A 19,393-nucleotide genomic window follows, 5' to 3' on the forward strand; every position below is an offset into this window, starting at 1 on the left:
GTGGATGTCTTTGCTAGCCTTATTTCTGTGGAATCTGAGAACAGATATTTGGGATCCCTTGGAAGACTCTAGGCCCAAAGGAAACATCCTCCGATAACAAAGAGAAGGAAGCGTTCTGAGAAACTTCTTTGTGTTCTGTGAAATCATCTCACAGAGTTACAGCTTTCCCCTCAAGAAGCCTTTCGCTAAGACAGTTCTTGTGGAATTGACAAAGTGATATTTGGAAGCCCAAAGAGGGCTATGGTGAAAAAGGAAATATACTCAGATGAAATCTGGAAAGAAGTTTTCACAGAAACTGCTTAGTGTTCTCTTAACTCATCTCACAGAGTTACATCTGTATTTCGTGAATCTCTTTGCTAGCCTTATTTCTGTGGAATCTGAGAACAGATATTTCGGATCCCTTGTAAGACTATAGGCCCAATGAAACATCCTCCGATAACAAAGAGAGAGAAGCTTTCTGAGAAACTTCGTTGTGTTCTGTGAAATCATCTCACAGAATTACAGCTTTCCCCTCAAAAAGCCTTTCGCTAAGACAGTTCTTGTGGAATTGGCAAAGTGATATTTGGAAGCCCATAGAGGGCTATGGTAAAAAAGGAAATATCCTCAGATGAAATCTGGAAAGAAGCTTTCTGAGTAACAGCTTAGTGTTCTGTTAACTCATCTCACGGTGTTACATCTGTATTTCGTGGATCTCTTTGCTAGCCTTATTTCTGTGGAATCTGGGAACACATATTTTGGATCCCTTGGCAGTCTATAGGGCCAAAGGAAATATCCACCGATAACAAAGAGAAAGAAGCTTTGTGAGAAACTTCTTTGTGTTCTGTGAAATCATCTCCCAGAGTTACAGCTTTCCCCTCAAGAAGTCTTTCGCTAATACAGTTCTTGCGGAATTGGCAAAGTGATATTTGGAAGCCCATAGAGGTCTATGGTGAAAAAGGAAATATCCTAGGATGAAATCTGGAAAGAAGCATTCTGAGAAACTGCTTAGTGTTCTGTTAACTCATCTCACAGGGTTACACCTCTATTTCGTGGATCTCTTTGCTAGCCTTATTTCTGTGGAATCTGAGAACAAATATTTCGGATCCCATAGAAGACTATATGGCCAAAGGAAATATCCTCCGATAAGAAAGAGAAAGAAGCTTTCTGAGAGACTTCTTTGTGTTCTGTGAAATCATCTCACAGAGTTACAGCTTTCCCCTCAAGAAGCCTTTCGCTAAGACAGTTCTTGTGGAATTGGCAAAGTGATATTTGGAAGCCCATAGAGGGCTACGGTGAAAAAGGAAGTATCCTCAGATGAAATCTGGAAAGAAGCTTTCTGAGAAACTGCTTAGTGTTCTGTTAATTTATCTCACAGAGTTACATCTGTATTTCGTGGATCTCTTTGCTAGCCTTATTTCTGTGGAATCTTAGAACAGATACTTCGGATCCCTTGGAAAACTATAGGGCCAAAGGAAATAATCTCCGATAACTAAGAGAAAGAAGCCTTCTGAGAAACTTCTTTGTGTTCTGTGAAATCATCTCAAAGAGTTACAGCTTTCCCCTCCAGAGGACTTTCGCTAAGACAGTTCTTGTGGAATTGGCAAAGTGATATTTGGAAGCCCATAGAGGGCTATGGTGAAAAAGAAAATATCCTCAGATGTAATCTGGAAAGAAGCTTCCTGAGAAACTTCTTAGTGTTCTCTCAACTCATCTCACAGAGTTACACCTGTATTTCGTGGATCTCTTTGCTAGCCTCATTTCTGTGGAATCTGAGAACAGATAATTCGGATCCCTTTGAAGACTATAGGGCCAAAGAAAATATCCTCCGATAACTAAGAGAAAGAAGCTTTCTGAGAAACTTCTTTGTGTTCTGTGAAATCATCTCAAAGAGGTACAGCTTTCCCCTTCAGAAGCCTTTCGCTAAGACAGTTCTTGTGGAATTGGCAAAGTGATATTTGGAAGCCCATAGAGGGCTTTGGTGAAAAACGAAATATCCTCAGATGAAATCTGGAAAGAAGCTTTCTGAGAAACTGCTTAGTGTTCTGTTAATTCATCTCACAGAGTTACATCTGTATTTCATGGATCTCTTCGCTAGCCTTATTTCTGTGGAATCTAAGATCAGATATTTCGGATCCCTCTGAAGACTATAGGGCCAAAGGAAATATCCTCAGACAAAGAAGAGAAAGAAGATTTCTGAGAAACTTCTTTGTGTTCTGTGGAATCATCTCACAGAGTTACAACTTTCCCCTCAAGAAGCCTTTCGCTAAGACAGTTGTTGTGGAATTGGCAAAGTGATATTTGGAAGCCCATAGAGGGCTATGATAAAAAAGAAAATATCCTCAGAGGAAATCTGGAAAGAAGCTTTCTGAGAAACTGCTTAATGTTCTGTTAACTCATCTCACAGAGTTACATCTGTATTTCGTGGATCTCATTGCTAGCCTTATTTCTGTGGAATCTGAGAACAGATATTTCGGATCCCTTGGAAGACTATAGGGCCAAAGAAATATCCTCCGACAAGAAAGAGAAAGAAGCTTTCTGAGGAATTCCTTTGTGTTCTGTGAAATCATCTCACAGAGTTACTGCTTTCAACTCAAGAAGCCTTTCACTAAGACAGTTCTTGCGGAATTGGCAAAATGATATTTGAAGCCCGTAGAGGGCTATGATGAAAAAGGAAATATCCTCAGAGGAAATCTGGAAAGAAGCTTTCTGAGAAACTGCTTAGTGTTCTGCTATTTAATCTCACCGAGTTACATCTGTATTTCGTGGATCTCTTTGATAGCCTTATTTCTGTATAATCTGAGAACACATATTTCGGATCCCTTGGAGACTATAGGGCCAAAGGAAATATCCTCCGATAACAAAGAGAAAGAAGCTTTCTGAGAAACATCTCCCTGTTCTGTGAAACCATGTCACAGAGTTACAGATTTTCCCTCAATAATCCTTTTGCTACGACACTTCTTGTGGAATTGGAATAGTGATATTTGGAAGCCCATAGAGGGCTACGGTGAAAAGGAAGTATCCTCAGATGAAATCTGGAAAGAAGATTTCTGAGAAACATCTTTGTGTTCTGTGAAATCATCTCACAGAGTTACAGCTTTCTCCTCAAGAAGCCTTTCGCTAAGACAGTTCTTGTGGCATTGGCAAAGTGATATTTGGAAGCCCATAGAGGGCTATGGTGAAAAAGGAAATATCCTCAGATTAAATCTGGAAAGAAGCTTTCTGAGAAACTGCTTAGTGTTCTGTTAACTCATCTCACAGAGTTACATCTGTATTTCGTGGATCTCTTTGCTAGCCTTATTTCTGTGGAATCTGAGAACAGATATTTCGGATCCCTTGGCAGTCTATAGGGACAAAGGAAATATCCACCGATTACAAAGAGAAAGATGCTTTCTGAGAAACCTCTTTGTGTTCTGTGAAATCATCTCACAGAGTTACAGCTTTCCCCTCAAGAAGCCTTTCGCTAAGACAGTTCTTGTGGAATTGGCAAAGTGATATTTGGAAGTCCCTAGAGGGCTATGGTGAAAAAGGAAATATCCTCAGATGAAATCTGGAAAGAAGCTGTCTGAGAAACGGCTTAGTGTTCTGTTAACTCATCTCACAGAGTTACATCTGTAGTTCGTGGATCTCTTTGCTAGCCCTCTTTCTGTGGAATCTGAGAACAGATATTTCGCATCCCTTGGAACACTATAGGGCCAAAGGAAATATCCTCCAATAACAAAGAGAAAGAAGCTTTCTGAGAAACCTCTTTGTGTTCTGTGAAATCATCTCACAGAGTTACAGCTTTCCCCTCAAGAAGCCTTTCGCTAAGACAGTTCTTGTGGAATTGGCAAAGTGATATTTGGAAGCCCATAGAGGGCTGTGGTGAAAAAGGAAATATCCTCAGATGAAATCTGGAAAGGAGGTTTCTGAGAAACTGCTTACTGTTCTGTTAATTCAACTCACAGAGTTACATCTGTATTTCGTGGATATCTTTGCTAGCCTTATTTCTGTGGAATCTGAGAACAGATATTTCGTATCCCTTGGAAGACTATAGGGTCAAAGGAAATATCCTCCGACAGAAAGAGAAAGTCGCTTGCTGAGAAAATTCTTTGTGTTCTGTGAAATCATCTCCCAGAGTTACAGCTTTCCCCTCAAGAAGCCTTTCGCTAAGACAATTCTTGTGGAATTGGCAAAGTGATATTTGGAAGCCCATAGAGGGCTATGGTGAAAAAGGAAATATCCTCAGATGAAATATGGAAAGAAGGTTTCTGAAAAACTGCTTAGTGTTCTGTTAACTCATCTCACAGAGTTACATCTGTAGTTCGTGGATCTCTTTGCTAGCCTTATTTATGTGGAAGCTGGGAAGAGATATTTCGGATCCCTTGGAAAACTATAGGGCCAAAGGAAATATCCACCGATAACAAAGAGAAACAAGCTTTCTGGGATACTTCTTTGTTTTCCGTGAAATCATTTCCCAGAGTTACAGCTTTCCCCTCAAGAAGACTTTCGCTAAGACAGTTCTTGTGGAATAGGCAAAGTGATATTTGGAAGCCCTCAGAGGGCTATGTTGAGAAAGGAAATATGCTCAGATGAAATGTGGAAAGAAGCTTTCTGAGAAACTGCTTAGTGTTCTGTTAATTCATCTCACATAGTTACATCTGTATTTCGTGGATCTCTTTGCTAGCCTTATTTCTGTGGAATCTGAGAACAGATATTTCGGATCCCTTGGAAGACTATAGGGCCAAAGGAAATATCCCCGGATAACAACGAGAAAGAAGCTTTCTGAGAAACTCCTTTGTGTTCTGTGAAATCATCTCACAGAGTTACAGCTTTCCCCTCAAGAAGCCTTTCGCTAAGACAGTTCTTGTGGAATTGGCAAAGTGATATTTGGAAGCCAATAGAGGGCAATGGTGAAAAAGGAAATATCCCCAGATGAAATCTGGAAAGAAGCTTTCTGAGAAACTGCTTAGTGTTCTGTTAATTCATCTCACAGAGTTACATCAGTATTTCGTAGAAATCCTAGCTAGCCTTAATTATGTGGAATCTGAGAACAGATATGTCAGATCCCTTTGAAGACTATAGGGCCAAAGCAAATATGCTCCGACAACAAATATAAAGAAGCTTTCGGAGAAACTTCTTTGTGTTCTGTGAAATCATCTCAGAGAATTACAGCTTTCCCCTCAAGAACCCTTTCGCTAAGAAAGCTCTTGTGGAATTCCAAAAGTGATATTCCGAAGCCCAAGAGTACTATGGTGAAGAAGGAAATGTCCTCAGATGAAATCTGGAAAGAAGATTTCTGAGAAACTGCTTAGTGTTCTGTTAACTCATCTCACAGAGTTACATCTGTATTTCGTGGATCCCTTTGCTAGCCTTATTCCTGTGGAATCTGAGAACAGATATTTCGGTTCCCTTGGAAGACTATAGGGCCAAAGGAAATATCCTCCGATAACAAAGAGAAACAAGCTTTCTGGGATACTTCTTTGTTTTCTGTGAAATCATCTCCCAGAGTTACAGCTTTCCCCTCAAGAAGCCTTTCGCTAAGACAGTTCTTGTGGAATAGGCAAAGTGATATTTGGAAGTCCAAGGAGGGCTATGGTTAAAAAGGAAATATCCTCAGATGAAATCTGGAAAGAAGCTTTCTGAGAAACTGCTTAGTTTTCTGTTTACTCATCTCACAGAGTTACATCTGTATTTCGTGGATCTCTTTGCTAGCGTTATTTCTGTGGAAGCTGAGAACAGATATTTCGGATCCCTTGGAAGAGTATAGGGCCAAAGGAAATATCCTCCGTTAACAAAGAGAAAGAAGCTTTCTGAGAAACTTCTTTGTGTTCTGTGAAATCATCTCACAGAGTTACAGCTTTCCCCTCAAGAAGCCTTTCGCTAGGACAGTTCTTGCGGAATTGGCAAAGTGATATTTGGAAGCCCATAGAGGGCTAAGGTGAAAAAGGAAATATCCTCAGATGAAATCTGGAAAGAAGCTTTCTGAGAAACTGCTTAGTGTTCTGTTAATTCATCTCACAGAGTTACATCTGTATTTCGTGGATCTCTTTGCTAGCCTTATTTCTGTGGAATCTGAGAACAGATATTTCGGATCCCTTGGAAGACTGTAGGGCCAAAGGAAATATCCCCGGATAACAAAGAGAAAGAAGCTTTCTGAGAAACTTCTTTCTGTTCTGTGAAATCATCTCACAGAGTTACAGCTTTCCCCTCAAGAAGCCTTTCGCTAAGACAGTTCTTGTGGAATTGGCAAAGTGATATTTGGAAGCCATTAGAGGGCAATTGTGAAAAAGGAAATATCCCCAGATGAAATCTGGAAAGAAGCTTTCTGAGAAACTGCTTAGTGTTCTGTTAATTCATCTCACAGAGTTACATCAGTATTTCGTAGAAATCCTAGCTAGCCTTAATTATGTGGAATCTGAGAACAGATATGTCAGATCCCTTTGAAGACTATAGGGCCAAAGGAAATATGCTACGACAACAAAGAGAAAGAAGCTTTCTGAGAAACTTCTTTGTGTTCTGTGAAATCATCTCACAGAATTACAGCTTTCCCCTCAAGAACCCTTTCGCTAAGAAAGTTCTTGTGGAATTCGAAAAGTGATATTCGGAAGCCCAAGAGTACTATGGTGAAGAAGGAAATATCCTCAGATGAAATCTGGAAAGAAGATTTCTGAGAAACTGCTTAGTGTTCTGTTAACTCATCTCACAGAGTTACATCTGTATTTCGTGGATCCCTTTGCTAGCCTTATTCCTGTGGAATCTGAGAACAGATATTTCGGATCCCTTGGAAGACTATAGGGCCAAAGGAAATATCCTCCGATAACAAAGAGAAACAAGCTTTCTGGGATACTTCTTTGTTTTCTGTGAAATCATCTCCCAGAGATACAGCTTTCCCCTCAAGAATCCTTTCGCTAAGACAGTTCTTGTGGAATAGGCAAAGTGATATTTGGAAGCCCATAGAGGGCTATGGTGAAAAAGGAAATATCCTCAGATGAAATATGGAAAGAAGGTTTCTGAGAAACTACTTAGTGTTCTGTTAACTCATCACACAGTGTTACATCTGTATTTCGTGGATCTCTTTGCTAGCCTTATTTCTGTGGAAGCTGAGAACAGATATTTCGGATCCCTTGTAAAACTATAGGGCCAAAGGAAATATCCACCGATAACAAAGAGAAAGAAGCTTTCTGAGAAACTTCTTTTTGTTCTGTGACATCATCTCACAGAGTTACAGCTTTCCCCTCAAGAAGCCTTTCGCTAAGCAGTTCTTGTGGAATTGGCAAAGTGATATTTGGAAGCCCCTAGAGGGCTATGGTGAAAAAAGAAATATCCTCAGATGAAATCTGGAAAGAAGCTTTCTGAGAAACTGCTTAGTGTTCTGTTAACTCATCTCACAGAGATACATCTGTTTTTCGTGGATCTCTTTGCTAGCCTTCTTTCTGTGGAATCTGAGAACAGATATTTCGGATCCCTTGGAACACTATAGGGCCAAAGGAAATATCCTCCGATAACAAAGAGAAAGAAGCTTTCTGAGAAACCTCTTTGTGTTCTGTGAAATCATCTCACAGAGTTACAGCTTGCCCCTCAAGAAGCCTTTCGCTAAGACAGTTCTTCGGGAATTGGTAAAGTAATATTTGGAAGCCCATAGAGGGCTATGGTGAAAAAGGAAATATCCTCAGATGAAATATGGAAAGAAGGTTTCTGAGAAACTGCTTAGTGTTCTGTTAACTCATCTCACAGAGTTACATCTGTATTTCGTGGATCTCTTTGCTAGCCTTATTTCTGTGGAATCTGAGAACAGATATTTCGGATCCCTTGGAAAACTATAGGGCCAAAGGAAATATCCACCGATAACAAAGAGAAACAAGCTTTCTTGGAAACTTCTTTTTGTTCTGTGACATCATCTCACAGAGTTATAGCTTTCCCCTCAAGAAGCCTTTCGCTAAGACAGTTCTTGTGGAATAGGCAAAGTGATATTTGGAAGCCCAAGGAGGGCTATGGTTAAAAAGGAAATATCCTCAGATGACACCTTGAAAGAAGCTTTCTGAGAAACTGCTTAGTTTTCTGTTAACTCATCTCACAGTGTTACATCTGTATTTCGTGGATCTCTTTGCTAGCGTTATTTCTGTGGAATCTGAGAACAGATATTTTGGATCCCCTGGAAAACTATAGGGCCAAAGGAAATATCCACCGATAACAAAGATAAAAAAGCTTTCTGAGAAACTTCTTTGTGTTCTGTGAAATCATCCCACAGAGTTACAGCTTTCCCCTCAAGAAGCCTTTCGCTAAGACAGTTCTTGTGGAATTGGCAAAGTGATATTTGGAGGCCCTAGAGGGCTATGGTGAAAAAGGAAATATCCTCAGATGAAATCTGGAAAGAAGCTGTCTGAGAAACTGCTTAGTGTTCTGTTAACTCATCTCACAGAGTTACATCTGTAGTTCGTGGATCTCTTTGCTAGCCTTCTTTCTGTGGAATCTGAGAACAGATATTTCGCATCCCTTGGAACACTATAGGGCCAAAGGAAATATCCTCCAATAACAAAGAGAAAGAAGCTTTCTGAGAAACCTCTTTGTGTTCTGTGAAATCATCTCCCAGAGTTACAGCTTTCCCCTCAAGAAGACTTTCGCTAAGACAGTTCTTGTGGAATTGGCAAAGTGATATTTGGATGCCCATAGAGGGCTGTGGTGAAAAAGGAAATATCCTCAGATGAAATCTGGAAAGGAGGTTTCTGAGAAACTGCTTACTGTTCTGTTAATTCATCTCACAGAGTTACATCTGTATTTCGTGGATATCTTTGCTAGCCTTATTTCTGTGGAATCTGAGAACAGATATTTCGTATCCCTTGGAAGACTATAGGGTCAAAGGAAATATCCTCCGACAACAAAGAGAAAGTCGCTTTCTGAGAAACTTCTTTGTGTTCTGTGAAATCATCTCCCAGAGCTACAGCTTTCCCCTCAAGAAGCCTTTCGCTAAACAATTCTTGTGGAATTGGCAAAGTGATATTTGGAAGCCCATAGAGGGCTATGGTGAAAAAGGAAATATCCTCAGATGAAATATGGAAAGAAGGTTTCTGGGAAACTGCTTAGTGTTCTGTTAACTCATCTCACAGAGTTACATCTGTATTTCGTGGATCTCTTTGCTAGCCTTATTTCTGTGGAAGCCAAGAACAGATATTTCGGATCCCTTGGAAAACTATAGGGCCAAAGGAAATATCCACCGATAACAAAGAGAAAGAAGCTTTCTGAGAAACTTCTTTTTGTTCTGTGACATCATCTCACAGAGTTACAGCTTTCCCCTCAAGAAGCCTTTCGCTAAGCAGTTCTTGTGGAATTGGCAAAGTGATATTTGGAAGCCCCTAGAGGGCTATGGTGAAAAAAGAAATATCCTCAGATGAAATCTGTAAAGAAGCTTTCTGAGAAACTGCTTAGTGTTCTGTTCACTCATCTCACAGAGTTACATCTGTATTTCGTGGATCTCTTTGCTAGCCTTATTTCTGTGGAATCTGAGAACAGATATTTCGGATCCCTTGGAACACTACAGGGCCAAAGGAAATATCCTCCGATAACTAAGAGAAAGAAGCTTTCTGAGAAACCTCTTTGTGTTCTGTGAAATCATCTCACAGAGTTACAGCTGTCCCCTCAAGAAGCCTTTCGCTAAGACAGTTCTTCGGGAATTGGCAAAGTGATATTTGGAAGCCCATAGAGGGCTATGGTGAAAAAGGAAATATCCTCAGATGAAATCTGGAAAGAAGCTTTCTGAGAAACTGCTTAATGTTCTGTTAACTCATCTTACAGAGTTACATCTGTATTTCGTGGATCTCCTTGCTAGCCTTATTTCTGTGGAATCTGAGAACAGATATTTCGGATCCCTTGGAAGACTATAGTGCCAAAGGAAATATCCTCCGATAACAAAGAGAAACAAGCTTTCTGGGATACTTCTTTGATTTCTGTGAAATCATTTCCCAGAGTTACAGCTTTCCTCTCAAGAAGCCTTTCGCTAAGACAGTTCTTGTGGAATAGGCAAAGTGATATTTGGAAGCCCTCAGAGGGCTATGTTGAGAAAGGAAATATCCTCAGATGAAATGTGGAAAGAAGCTTTCTGAGAAACTGCTTAGTGTTCTGTTAATTCATCTCACAGAGTTACATCTGTATTTCGTGGATCTCTTTGCTAGCCTTATTTCTGTGGAATCTGAGAACAGATATTTCGGATCCCTTGGAAGACTATAGGGCCAAAGGAAATATCCTTCCTTAACAAAGAGAAAGAAGCTTTCTGAGAAACTTCTTTGTGTTCTGTGAAATCATCTCACAGAGTTACAGCTTTCCCCTCAAGAACCCTTTCGCTAAGACAGTTCTTCGGGAATTGGCAAAGTGATATTTGGAAGCCCCAGGAGGGCTATTGTGAAAAAGGAAATATCCTCAGATGAAATCTGGAAAGAAGCTTTCTGAGAAACTGCTTAATGTTCTGTTAACTCATCTCACAGAGTTACATCTGTATTTCGTGCATCTCCTTACTAGCCTTATTTCTGTGGAATCTGAGAACAGATATTTCGGATCCCTTGGAAGACTATAGGGCCAAAGGAAATATCCTTCGTTAACAAAGAGAAAGAAGCTTTCTGAGAAACTTCTTTGTGTTCTGTGAAATCATCTCACAGAGTTACAGCTTTCCCCTCAAGAAGCCTTTCGCTAAGACAGTTCTTCGGGAATTGGCAAAGTGATATTTGGAAGCCCCAGGAGGGCTATTGTGAAAAAGGAAATATCCTCAGATGAAATCTGGAAAGAAGCTTTCTGAGAAACTGCTTAATGTTCTGTTAACTCATCTCACAGAGTTACATCTGTATTTCGTGCATCTCCTTACTAGCCTTATTTCTGTGGAATCTGAGAACAGATATTTCGGATCCCTTGGAAGACTATAGGGCCAAAGGAAATATCCTCCGATAACAAAGAGAAAAAAGTTCTCTGGGATACTTCTTTGTTTTCTCTGAAATCATTTCCCAGAGTTACAGCTTTCCCCTCAAGAAGCCTTTCGCTAAGACAGTTCTTGTGGAATAGGCAAAGTGATATTTGGAAGCCCTCAGAGGGCTATGTTGAGAAAGGAAATATCCTCAGATGAAATGTGGAAAGAAGCCTTCTGAGAAACTGCTTAGTGTTCTGTTAATTCATCTCACATAGTTACATCTGTATTTCGTGGATCTCTTTGCTAGCCTTATTTCTGTGGAATCTGAGAACAGATATTTCGGATCCCTTGGAATACTATAGGGCCAAAGGAAATATCCTCCGTTAACAAAGAGAAAGAAGCTTTCTGAGAAACTTCTTTGTGTTCTGTGAAATCATCTCACAGAGGTACAGCTTTCCCCTCAAGAAGCCTTTCCCTAAGACAGTTCTTGTGGAATGGGCAAACTGATATTTGGAAGCCCATAGAGGGCTGTGGTGAAAAAGGAAATATCCTCAGATGAAATCTGGAAAGGAGGTTTCTGAGAAACTGCTTACTGTTCTGTTAACTCATCTCACAGAGTTACATCTGTATTTCGTGGATCTCTTTGCTAGCCTTATTTCTGTGGAATCTGAGAACAGAAATTTCGTATCCCTTGGAAGACTATAGGGTCAAAGGAAATATCCTCCGACAACAAAGAGAAAGTCGCTTTCTGAGAAACTTCTTTGTGTTCTGTGAAATCATCTCCCAGAGCTACAGCTTTCCCCTCAAGAAGCCTTTCGCTAAGACAATTCTTGTGGAATTGGCAAAGTGATATTTGGAAGCCCATAGAGGGCTATGGTGAAAAAGGAAATATCCTCAGATGAAATATGGAAAGAAGGTTTCTGAGAAACTGCTTAGTGTTCTGTTAATTCATCTCACAGAGTTACATCAGTATTTCGTAGAAATCCTAGCTAGCCTTAATTATGTGGAATCTGAGAACAAATATGTCAGATCCCTTTGAAGACTATAGGGCCAAAGCAAATATGCTCCGAAAACAAAGAGAAAGAAGCTTTCGGAGAAACTTCTTCGTGTTCTGTGAAATCATCTCACAGAATTACAGCTTTCCCCTCAAGAACCCTTTCGCTAAGAAAGTTCTTGTGGAATTCGAAAAGTGATATTCGGAATCCCAAGAGTGCTATGGTGAAGAAGGAAATATCCTCAGATGAAATCTGGAAAGAAGATTTCTGAGAAACTGCTTAGTGTTCTGTTAACTCATCTCACAGAGTTACATCTGTATTTCGTGGATCCCTTTGCTAGCCTTATTCCTGTGGAATCTGAGAACAGATATTTTGGATCCCTTGGAAGACTATAGGGCCAAAGGAAATATCCTCCGATAACAAAGAGAAACAAGCTTTCTGGGATACTTCTTTGTTTTCTGTGAAATCATCTCCCAGAGTTTCAGCTTTCCCCTCAAGAAGCCTTTCGCTAAGACAGTTCTTGTGGAATAGGCAAAGTGATATTTGGAAGCCCAAGGAGGGCTATGGGTAAAAAGGAAATATCCTCAGATGAAATCTGGAAAGAAGCTTTCTGAGAAACTGCTTAGTTTTCTGTTTATTCATCTCACAGAGTTATATCTGTATTTCGTGGATCTCTTTGCTAGCGTTATTTCTGTGGAAGCTGAGAACAGATATTTCGGATCCCTTGGAAAACTATAGGGCCAAAGGAAATACCCACCGATAACAAAGATAAAGAAGCTTTCTGAGAAACGTCTTTGTGTTCTGTGAAATCATCTCACAGAGTTACAGGTTTCCCCTCAAGAAGCCTTTCTCTAAGACAGTTCTTGTGGAATTGGCAAAGTGATATTTGGAAGCCCCTAGAGGTCTATGGTGAAAAAGGAAATATCCTCAGATGAAATCTGGAAAGAAGCTGTCTGAGAAACTGCTTAGTGTTCTGTTAATTCATCTCACAGAGTTACATCTGTAGTTCGTGGATCTCTTTGCTAGCCTTCTTTCTGTGGAATCTGAGAACAGATATTTCGCATCCCTTGGAACACTATAGGGCCAAAGGAAATATCCTCCAATAACAAAGAGAAAGAAGCTTTCTGAGAAACCTCTTTGTGTTCTGTGAAATCATCTCACAGAGTTACAGCTTTCCCCTCAAGAAGCCTTTCGCTAAGACAGTTCTTGTGGAATTGGCAAAGTGATATTTGGAAGCCCATAGAGGGCTGTGGTGAAAAAGGAAATATCCTCAGATGAAATCTGGAAAGGAGGTTTCTGAGAAACTGCTTACTGTTCTGTTAATTCATCTCACAGAGTTACATCTGTATTTCGTGGATCTCTTTGCTAGCCTTATTTCTGTGGAATCTAAGAACAGATATTTCGTATCCCTTGGAATACTATAGGGTCAAAGGAAATATCCTCCGACAACAAAGAGAAAGTCGCTTTCTGAGAAACTTCTTTGTGTTCTGTGAAATCATCTCCCAGAGCTACAGCTTTCCCCTCAAGAAGCCTTTGGCTAAGACAATTCTTGTGGAATTGGCAATGTGATATTTGGAAGCCCATAGCGGGCTATGGTGAAAAAGGAAATATCCTCAGATGAAATATGGTAAGAACGTTTCTGAGAAACTGCTTAGTGTTCTGTTAACTCATCTCACAGAGTTACATCTGTATTTCGTGGATCTCTTTGCTAGCCTTATTTTTGGGGAAGCTGAGAACAGATATTTCGGATCCCTTGGAAAACTATAGGGCCAAAGGAAATATCCACCGATAACAAAGAGAAACAAGCTTTCTGAGAAACTTCTTTGTGTTCTGTGAAATCATCTCACAGAGTTACAGCTTTCCCCTCAAGAAGCCTTTCGCTAAGCAGTTCTTGGGGAATTGGCAAAGTGATATTTGGAAGCCCCTAGAGGGCTATGGTGAAAAAGGAAATATCCTCAGATGAAATCTGGAAAGAAGCTTTCTGAGAAACTGCTTAGTGTTCTGTTAACTGATCTCACAGAGTTACATCTGTATTTCGTGGATCTCTTTGCTAGCCTTATTTCTGTGGAATCTGAGAACAGATATTTCGGATCCCTTGGAACACTATAGGGCCAAAGGAAATATCCTCCGATAACAAATAGAAAGAAGCTTTCTGAGAAACCTCTTTGTGTTCTGTGAAATCATCTCACAGAGTTACAGCTTTCCCCTCAAGAACCCTTTCGCTAAGAAAGTTCTTGTGGAATTCGAAAAGTGATATTCGGAAGCCCAAGAGTGCTATGGTGAAGAAGGAAATATCCTCAGATGAAATCTGGAAAGAAGATTTCTGAGAAACTGCTTAGTGTTCTGTTAACTCATCTCACAGAGTTACATCTGTATTTCGTGGATCCCATTGCTAGCCTTATTCCTGTGGAATCTGAGAACAGATATTTCGGATCCCTTGGAAGACTACAGGGCCAAAGGAAATATCCTCCGATAACAAAGAGAAACAAGCTTTCTGGGATACTTCTTTGTTTTCTGTGAAATCATCTCCCAGAGTTACAGCTTTCCCCTCAAGAAGCCTTTCGCTAAGACAGTTCTTGTGGAATAGGCAAAGTGATATTTGGAAGCCCAAGGAGGGCTATGGTTAAAAAGGAAATATCCTCAGATGAAATCTGGAAAGAAGCTTTCTGAGAAACTGCTTAGTTTTCTGTTTACTCATCTCACAGAGTTACATCTGTATTTCGTGGATCTCTTTGCTAGCGTTATTTCTGTGGAAGCTGAGAACAGATATTTCGGATCCCTTGGAAAACTATAGGGCCAAAGGAAATATCCACCGATAACAAAGATAAAGAAGCTTTCTGAGAAACTTCTTTGTGTTCTGTGAAATCATCTCACAGAGTTACAGCTTTCCCCTCAAGAAGCCTTTCGCTAAGACAGTTCTTGTGGAATAGTCAAAGTGATATTTGGAAGCCCAAGGAGGGCTATGGTGAAAAAGGAAATATCCTCAGATGTAATCTGGAAGGAAGCGTTCTGAGAAACTGCTTACTGTTCTGTTAATTCATCTCACAGAGTTACATCTGTATTTCGTGGATATCTTTGCTAGCCTTATTTCTGTGGATTCTGAGAACAGATATTTCGGATCCCTTGGAAGACTATAGGGCCAAAGGAAATATCCTCCGATAACAAAGAGAAAGAAGCTTTCTGAGAAACCTCTTTGTGTTCTGTGAAATCATCTCACAGAGTAACAGCTTTCCCCTCAAGAAGCCTTTCGCTAAGACAGTTCTTGTGGAATTGGCAAAGTGATATTTGGAAGCCCATAGAGGGCTGCGGTGAAAAAGGAAATATCCTCAGATGAAATCTGGAAAGAAGCTTTCTGAGAAAGTGCTTAGTGTTCTGTTAATTCATCTCACAGAGTTACATCTGTATTTCGTGGATCTCTTTGCTAGCCTCATTTCTGTGGAATCTGAGAACAGATATTTCGGATCCCTTGGAAGACTATAGGGCCATAGTAAATATCCTCCGATAAAAAAGAGAAAGAAGCTTTCTGAGAAACATCTTTGTGTTCTGTGAAATCATTTCACAGAGTTACAGCTTTCCCCTCAAGAAACATTTCGCTAAAACAGTTCTTGCGGAATTGGCAAAGTGATATTTGGAAGCACAAAGAGGGCTCTGGTGAAAAAGTAAATATCCTCAGATGAAATCTGGAAAGAAGTTTCTGAGAAACTGCTTAGTGTTCTGTTAACGCATCTCACAGAGGTAGATCTGTATTTCGTGGATCTCGTTGCTAGCCTTATTTCTGTGGAATCTTAGAACAGGTATTTCGGATCCCTTGGAAGACTATAGGGCCCAAGGAAATATCCTCCAACAACCAACAGAAAGAAGCTTTCAGAGAAACTTCTTTGTGTTTTGTGAAATCATCTCACAGAGTTACAGCTTTCCCCTCAAGAAGCCTTTCGCTAAGACAGTTCTTGTGGTTTTGGCAAGGTGATATTTGGAAGCCCATAGAGGGCTATGGTGAAAAAGGAAATATCCTCAGATGAAATCTTCAAAGAAGCTTTCTGAGAAACTGCTTAGTGTTCTGTTAACTCATCTCAGAGAGTTACATCTGTGTTTCGTGGATCTCTTTGGTAGCCTTATTTCTGTTGAGTCTGAAAACAGATATTTCGGATCCCTTGGAAAACTATAAGGCCAAAGGAAATATCCACCGATAACAAAGAGAAAGAAGCTTTCTGAGAAACTTCTTTGTGTTCTGTGAAATCATTTCACAGAGTTACAGCTTTCCCCTAAAGAAGACTTTCGCTAAGACAGTTCTTGTGGAATTGGCAAAGTGATATTTGGAAGCCCCTAGAGGGCTACGGTGAAAAAGGAAATATCCTCAGATGAAATCTGGAAAGAAGCTTTCTGAGAAATTGCTTAGTGTTCTGTTAATTCATCTCACAGTGTTACATCAGTATTTCGTGGAACTCTTTGATTCCCTTATTTCTGTGGAATCTGAGAACAGATATTTCGGATCCCTTGGAAGACTATAGGGCCAAAGGAAATATCCACCGACAACAAAGAGAAAGAAGCTTTCAGAGTAACTTCTTTGTGTTCTGTGAAATCATCTCACAGAGTTACAGCTTTCCCCTCAAGAAAACTTTCGCTAAGACAGTTCTTTTGGAATTGGCAAATTGATATTTGGAAGCCCAAGAGTACCATGGTGAAAAAGGAAATATCCTCAGATGAAATCTGGAAAGAAGCTTTCTGAGAAAGTGCTTAGTGTTCTGTTAATTCATCTCACAGAGTTACATCTGTATTTCGTGGATCTCTTTGCTAGCCTTCTTTCTGTGGAATCTGAGAACAGATATTTCGGATCCCTTGGAAGACTATAGGGCCATAGGAAATATCCTCCGATAAAAAAGAGAAAGAAGCTTTCTGAGAAACCTCTTTGTGTTCTGTGAAATCATCTCACACAGTTACAGCTTTCCCCTCAAGAAACATTTCGCTAAGACAGTTCTTGCGGAATTGGCAAAGTGATATTTGTAAGCCCATAGAGGGCTCTGGTGAAAAAGGAAATATCCTCAGATGAAATCTGGAAAGAAGCTTTCTGAGAAACTGCTTAGTGTTCTGTTAATTCATCTCACAGAGTTACATCAGTATTTCGTAGAAATCCTAGCTAGCCTTAATTATGTGGAATCTGAGCACAGATATGTCAGATCCCTTTGAAGACTATAGGGCCAAAGCAAATATGCTCCGACAACAAAGAGAAAGAAGCTTTCTGAGAAACTTCTTTGTGTTCTGTGAAATCATCTCACAGAATTACAGCTTTCCCCTCAAGAACCCTTTCGCTAAGAAAGTTCTTGTGGAATTTGCAAAGTGATAATCGGAAGCCCAAGAGTGCTATGGTGAAGAAGGAAATATCCTCAGATGAAATCTGGAAAGAAGCTTTCTGAGAAACTGCTTAGTGTTCTGTTAACTCATCTCACAGAGTTACATCTGTATTTCGTGGATCCCTTTGCTAGCATTATTCCTGTGGAATCTGAGAACAGATATTTCGTATCCCTTGGAAGACTATAGGGTCAAAGGAAATATCCTCCGACAACAAAGAGAAAGTAGCTTTCTGAGAAACTGCTTTGTGTTCTGTGAAATCATCTCCCAGAGTTAAAGCTTTCCGCTCAAGAAGCCTTTCGCTAAGACAGTTCTTGTGGAATTCGAAAAGTGATATTTGGAAGCCCATAGAGGTCTATGGTGAAAAAGTAAATATCCTCAGATGAAATCTGGAAAGAAGCTTTCTGAGAAACTGCTTAGTGTTCTGTTAACTCATCTCACAGAGTTACATCTGTATTTCGTGGATCTCTTTGCTAGCCTTATTTCTGTGGAATCTGAGAACATATATTTCGGATCCCTTGGAAAACTATAGGTCCCAAGGAAATATCCTCCGACAACAAAGAGAAAGAAACTTTCAGATCAACTTCTTTGTGTTCCGTGAAATCATCTCACAGAGTAACAGCTTTCCCCTCAAGAAGCCTTTCGCTAAGACAGTTCTTGTGGAATTGGCAAAGTGATATTTGGAAGCCCAGAGTAGGCTATGGTGAAAAAGGAAATATCCTCAGATGAAATATGGAAAGAAGGTTTCTGGGAAACTGCTTAGTGTTCTGTTAACTCATCTCAGAGAGTTACATCTGTATTTCGTGGATCTCTTTGCTAACCTTATTTCTGTGGAAGCTGAGAACAGATATTTCGGATCCCTTGGAAAACTATAGGGCCAAAGGAAATATCCCCGGATAACAAAGAGAAAGAAGCTTTCTGAGAAACTTCTTTGTGTTCTGTGAAATCATCTCACCGAGTTAAAGCTTTCCCCTCAAGAAGCCTTTCGCTAAGACAGTTCTTGTGGAATTGGCAAAGTGATATTTGGAAGCCAATAGAGGGCAATGGTGAAAAAGGAAATATCCCCAGATGAAATCTGGAAAGAAGCTTTCTGAGAAACTGCTTAGTGTTCTGTTAATTCATCTCACAGAGTTACATCAGTATTTCGTAGAAATCCTAGCTAGCCTTAATTATGTGGAATCTGAGAACAGATATGTCAGATCCCTTTGAAAACTATAGGGCCAAATCAAATATGGTCCGACAACAAAGAGAAAGAAGCTTTCTGAGAAACTTCTTTGTGTTCTGTGAAATCATCTCACAGAATTACAGCTTTCCCCTCAAGAACCCTTTCGCTAAGAAAGTTCTTGTGGAATTCGAAAAGTGATATTCGGAAGCCCAAGAGTGCTATGGTGAAGAAGGAAATATCCTCAGATGAAATCTGGAAAGAAGATTTCTGAGAAACTGCTTAGTGTTCTGTTAACTCATCTCACAGAGTTACATCTGTATTTCGTGGATCCCTTTGCTAGCCTTATTCCTGTGGAATCTGAGAACAGATATTTCGGATCCCTTGGAAGACTATAGGGCCAAAGGAAATATCCTCCGATAACAAAGAGAAACAAGCTTTCTGGGATACTTCTTTGTTTTCTGTGAAATCATCTCCCAGAGTTACAGCTTTCCCCTCAAGAAGCCTTTCGCTAAGACAGTTCTTGTGGAATAGGCAAAGTGATATTTGGAAGCCCAAGGAGGGCTATGGTTAAAAAGGAAATATCCTCAGATGAAATCTGGAAAGAAGCTTTCTGAGAAACTGCTTAGTTTTCTGTTTACTCATCTCACAGAGTTACATCTGTATTTCGTGGATCTCTTTGCTAGCGTTATTTCTGTGGAAGCTGAGAACAGATATTTAGGATCCCTTGGAAAACTATAGGGCCAAAGGAAATATCCACCGATAACAAAGATAAAGAAGCTTTCTGAGAAACTTCTTTGTGTTCTGTGAAATCATCTCACAGAGTTACAGCTTTCCCCTCAAGAAGCCTATCGCTAAGACAGTTCTTGTGGAATAGTCAAAGTGATATTTGGAAGCCCAAGGAGGGCTAAGGTGAAAAAGGAAATATCCTCAGATGAAATCTGGAAGGAAGCGATCTGAGAAACTGCTTACTGTTCTGTTAATTCATCTCACAGAGTTACATCTGTATTTCGTGGATATCTTTGCTAGCCTTATTTCTGTGGA

Source organism: Macaca nemestrina, chromosome 13, assembly GCF_043159975.1.
Source record: "Macaca nemestrina isolate mMacNem1 chromosome 13, mMacNem.hap1, whole genome shotgun sequence".
Lineage (NCBI taxonomy): Eukaryota > Metazoa > Chordata > Mammalia > Primates > Cercopithecidae > Macaca > Macaca nemestrina.